This window comes from Panthera leo, chromosome B2 (genome assembly GCF_018350215.1).
Source record: "Panthera leo isolate Ple1 chromosome B2, P.leo_Ple1_pat1.1, whole genome shotgun sequence".
Classification (NCBI taxonomy): domain Eukaryota; kingdom Metazoa; phylum Chordata; class Mammalia; order Carnivora; family Felidae; genus Panthera; species Panthera leo.
Window position 1 is genome coordinate 46,961,610 of NC_056683.1, and position 6,000 is coordinate 46,967,609.

Genomic DNA, 6,000 nt, shown 5'->3' on the forward strand with positions numbered 1-6,000 from the left:
AGTTGGTTGAGGGTCCGACTTTGGCTCAAGTCAGGCTCTCGCAGTTTGTGAATTCGAGCCCCGCGTCGGGCTCTGTGCTGACAGCTCAGAGCCTGGAGCCTGTTTCAGATTCTGTGTCTCCCTCTCTCTGCCCCTCCCCCGCTCATGCTCTGTCTCTCTCTGTCTCTCAAAAATGAATAAACGTTTTAAAAATTAAAAAAAAAAATAGGCTTTATTAATGATACAGGTAGAAGGATTAGCATAAGATGCCAAGGAATTAAAAAATACCATGATAGTTCTTGACTCTATCCTGGAATTGTTCTTGTAGCAGTATCGAGAACTTTGAGAACTTAGGGCTAGCAGTAAAATAAAATTCCTTTGGTGAGTCCCATTGTCAAAAGATTCTATTCAGAATATAAGTGCAAATGACTGCTAGGCCAAATCGTATGTCACAACAAACGTCTACAAAAGAAAGCAGCAAGTTTATTTTTTGTTTTGTTTTTGTTTTTCTGCTCTGTTTGTCTACAAGAGAACATGAGATATTAGGACTAAGTGATTTTGACATTTTATAAATCTACAATCCAAAGATTTGGGAAGTGGCCATGTCCATTGTTCCTTATAGGCTGGTACAGCAGGAGTGGGTTCACATACTTAGCTATGGGAATACATGTGTCTATTCCACACTTCGATTTCTGGTTTTAAAGAGGCCCAAAGAGCATTCATGAAAACTCAAGCAAATCATTAATGCAAAGTATTTATGTTGATAAACTATACACCAGGCTGTAAAAAACCAAGTAACAAAGTATAAATTGTGAGAAGAGCTAAACAATACCATAAAGCAATGTGGCTTTAAACTATTTAAAAATGATAATATAGTAGCTATATTGGAGTATTGGCCATTGAGGAGTTCAGATCTGTTGCCCGTCTTCTGAACCTTTGCACTGAAATAAGCTGAATCACATACAATCTGGGGAAAATAGTTATTTTTTTCTTTTAGCTCTTTGCTCAAACTGCTCTAAATGGAACATCCTTTTCACATATTTTTTCCCCATACCTCGCACTTATCAGCCTTCAGTTCTCAGATAAAAAGTTACTTTCTCAACAAAGCCTTCCTCAATCTCCCATTTGAGCCCAGGTTCTCACCAGTAGATCTCATTAAATTGTGATCTTCTCTTTCATGGCACTTCTTATAGTGGGTTGTGTGTGCTATGTTTCTGTAGTGTTTGTTATTTTTATTGCATTTTAAAAATGGCTATCTCCCCCACGGCCCTGTTGCTCCCTGAGGGCAAAAGCTATTGTCTCCTTAGCCCATTATTTGTTTTCCAGAGTCAATACTGTGCCAAGCACACAGTGGACAATCCATAAATATCAGTTGAGTTAATTAAATTAGAAGAAATTTTGAAGGAGGAAGAAAGCTCAGAAGGCAGTCCAGGTGGTGTGAGGGAAGGAGATAGGGACAACCTTACCTGACAAACTGCATTTATGGATATATAGAATTCCCAACAGTTAAACTACACTATTGCTATTTGCTCTTAGTATTCTAGTCAGTAAGGGCTCATCATCAGGATCTCTGCGGCTTGAGCAAAACTGAGGGTCGAGCTCAAACTATGACACATGGAAAGACCAAAGATCAGGCGTATATGGAAACAAGGCCCAAAGTAGTGTGACCTTAAATGTCATAACAGCTTTTAGAAAAGTCTCTCCTGACAGGGTTTAACCACAAAGAGAACAGGCTGGAGATTAGGATTACTGTAAATGACTGGAGACAACTCTCTTTAATGGGTAAGCCCTGTCCTCATCCTAGGTTGATCCTTAACTTGCTGTGCGGCTTTAGAAAAGTGACATAATTTCTTTATCTTAATTCCTGAATACATGTAAAATGGGATAACAGTTATTATTAAGAACTTTAACTTGAGTTTTCTTATTTTTGTTAGCAAAAACTGATTGAAACAGGACCACTACTGCTCTTAAATTGTCTCTCTCTCCGTTTATGTGGATCCGCAACAGGGGGACATTGGAAGACAAAAGTGCTAAAAGGTTTTCAGCATTTTCTGTATTCTCGACTCAGGTGCCTATTTATCCACTGCATTGGGTCCCACCACAATTGGACATATTTCTCTATTTCACAAATATAACTTTCTCCACTGAGTTAAAATATTTAAATTGTTACTCAGGCACCCAACTGCCACACTGATATGAGGTCCAGTGACTGCCTTGTGGTGCTTCTCTAATGTTTTATTTCCCAAAAGAGACCATGGACTTTTTTTCATCTAATGGGACGGTCAGTTCAGCTTCTCTTCCCAAGTGCAGATTGGAACATTTTTTGCTACCACATGGTATCTAATAAAGAAAAAGTTCTTCTCATTCCCATAAAGGCTCTTTCCACCTTTTTAAGGCTATTGTTGGGGGGCCCTGTGCTCTCCTCTATGGGTTTCTCATAGCCTGCATGACTATGTTCAGTATTATTTCCTAGAACACTACCACTGAGTTGGGTTATAGGACCAGAGGAGTGAGTCCCAGCATACCCAAAGTAGCTGTCCAAGAGCTTAGGCTTTTAAGCCAGGGGTTCGTAATATGTCTTAGTGCTATGGACACTTTGAACAGCTTGCTGAAGCCTCTGGATCTCTTCTCAAAATATTTCTTAAAGGTACAAAATAAAATACATAGAATTACTAAGGAAACTAGTTACACTGAAATTTGTTGATCAAAATATAATAAAATATAATAAATATATAATCAAAATATAATAAAATCCAAAAGTCTGATGTATACACTCCTTTGTAATGCACAAAGCAACCAGATTCAGTGGCATTTCTACTAATATAATTTAAAAATAAGAGTAATGAGTGTTATTGTTACTCATTTTAAGATATTTAGAAAAAGTATAATACGAGAGAAAATTATCTGTGATTTCTATTGGTCACAAAATCATAAAACCGCATTGTATATTTACAATGGAAATACTAAAATCAGTTAAATGCATTTTTCCCTATTCAAATGTATGAACATGAATTCTATTCCTGAGGCCCCAGGTTAAAAATTTGTCTGTTCTAACTTAGATCTTACTTCCCCTTTTTTTCAATGCAATTTTACCTTATGAGTCCCCTTATCATTTCCTTTTTTTTTTTAAGTTTGTTTATTTATTTTGAGAGAGAGAAGGAGCTTGTACAAGCAGGGGAGGAGAGAGAGAGAGAGAGAGAGAGAGAGAGAGAGAGTGAGAGAGAATCCCAAACAGTCTCCAAGCTGTCAGTGAGGAGCCCAACTTGAGGCTTGAACTCACAAACTGTGAGATCATGACCTGAGATGAAATCGAGAGGATGCTTAACTGACTGAGCCACCAAGGTGCCCTACGAGTCTCCTTATCGTTTCTTGTTCCTGGTAATTCTCACAGACACCTTCATTTATAACAATAAATCTCCTTAACTCTGAATCCCAGGAAATAGAGGAATATTAGTCAAAATCTTCCTAGGAGACCATGTACTTCTTAGACAATTTGATTCCATACCCCCTCATATGACCAGCTTTGCATAATATATAATAGCTAGAGAGTCTATGAAGTGATGATCACTAGCAAAGACAGTAAATGAAATTTTGCCAGGTTAGAAGAGAACTCTATAGAAATGATAAATTTGAGGCCCATAGAGTTTATGCAACTTGCTCAATGTTACACAGCAGGTAGAAGGCAGAGAAGGCCAAATAAAGGTTTGAGAAATATCCTAAATTTCCCTTCTTTCAGCTATTCCATTTTGGTTTTTTTATGTAAGATAATTTATGTTCACACTGGTCTCAAGGTACTGAAGATATCAAAGAAACATCTGAAATATCAAAGAAAGGATTTTTTATTTTAGCTCTGTTTTTTGCTTACTGTATTTTATTCTACAATTTATTTCAATTTAGAAAGTGCTATCAAATTAAGATAGATATCAAACTTCTTACTTGGAGCACTCTTTTTCCCAACCAGGATAGATTTAGATGACAGAGAATGTTTTGTATTTGCATATAGTTATTCAGTAGATGCCCCCAAACTTTGTCCTTAAGATGTAGTGGCTTTCTTGTAGAATATTAAAATCAACATGAACTTCAAACTTCATAGACTGAGAAAAAAATGGGTCTTATGTACTTTCCAAGTCAAAAGATATGGAAGCTACATCTCTATTCTTTGGGGAATGCTATATATACATTTACAGTCCATATTACATATTTTTAAATTTGTTTACATGTTTACTTAATGTAGTTTTTCTCTGGAAAGATTGGGGATCACTAACATGAATTACTCCTCCCCCCCTCCCCCCACATATTAAATGGACAAATCTCATCATTAACCTATGGTCAGACAAAAGAATCTTCAAATCTGATTGTTATCATGTAAAAGTGTTGAGCCATCATTGACATTCTATAAACACATCCCCCTTTTGAGTGGGTCACTCCTTGCTATTCACATTTCCCTAATGTTCAGAGTGAGAGATCTTGCCTATAGCAAAGGTGGGATGCAGATGTAAAAGTTCCAAGATTATTGTTGAGATAAGCTTTTCATTAAGTGCATGACTAGTGTCTCCTTCTTTTACTGTTCTCTTGGTCTGGTGTTAGATTGAAGAAATGGATCTTACATGTAGTATGTAAAGTGCTTCCCTGGTTTGAAAAGTGCCTGACCTACCTAACTGGATGACTTATATTATGTGGTGGGGGAAAAAAAAATCCTGGTTTAAGAATTAGGTCCAGGGCAACAGCTTTAACATGAGTATTTGCTATTATCTTTCCTCTCCTCTACTAGATTTGAACCTCGTAAGAGAAGACAGCCATTTTATTCATTTTTTTATGTCTGGCCTGACCTTTTTTAAAATTTTAATTTATTTAAACAGCTTCATTGTGATATAATTCATATTCCACACAATTCACTGATTTAAAGTGTACAACTTGGGGTGCCTAGGTGGCTTAGTTGGTTAAATGTCTAACTGTTGGTTTCGGCTCAGGTCATGATCCCAGTGTGGTGGGATGCAGTCCTGAATCAGTCTCCTTGCTGATTGTGGAGCCTGCTTGGGGTTCTCTCTCTCTCCCTCTCTCTCTGCCCCCTCCCTCTCCCCTGCTCACTCTCATGCATGTGTGTGCTCTCCCCCTCTCCAGAAAAGTGTACAATTTAATAGTTTTTAGTATATTCACCAAACAACCATCACCACAGTCAATTTTAGAACAATTTATCACCTCAAAAAGAATCCCATACACTTTTAGCAATCACACTTTTATCTCCACACTCTGTTTCCAGCTCCAAGCAACCACCAATCTACTTTCTGTCTCTATTGATTTCCCTATTCTGGACTTTCATATGAGTGGAATCATAGTGTGAAGACTTTTGTGACTGGCTTCTTTTCTTAGCACAATATTTTCAAGGTTCACTTATGCTACTGCATATTTCAGTACTTCATTCCTTCCCATGACCAATTCATATTCCATTGTATGGCTATCCCATATTTTGTTTATCTGTTTTTCCACCGACAGAGATTTTGATTGTTTCCAACTTATGGCTATTCTGAATAATGCTGCTATGAACAGTCATGTACTAGTTTTTGGTGTAAACATGTTTTCATTTCTTTTGGGGTATACTTTGAGGGGTGGCATTTCTAGGTCACATGATAATTCCATGATTAGTTTGAGGAACTTCAGGACTGTCTACCAGCAGTGTATGAGGGTTCTGATTTCTCTACATCCTCACCAACATTTGCTGTTATCTGACTTTTTGATCTAGTGGGTATGAAGTGGTATGTCATTGTGGTTTTGTTTTGCATTTTTCTCAGGATGAACAATGTTGAACATCTTTTCATGTCTTTTTGGCCATTTGTAATTCCTACCTGAAGTAATGTCTATTAAGATTCTTTGCTTATCAGGTAATTTTTTAAGTGTCATTGAATTGCACTGATCCAGGTTCTTGACAAGGCTTTGTCACTAACTCATATACCAAAAAATGGATCTCTTAAACTGTCTCTGTCACTATTTTTTTTTTTCGTCCTTAATGTGGCAGTGGGAATT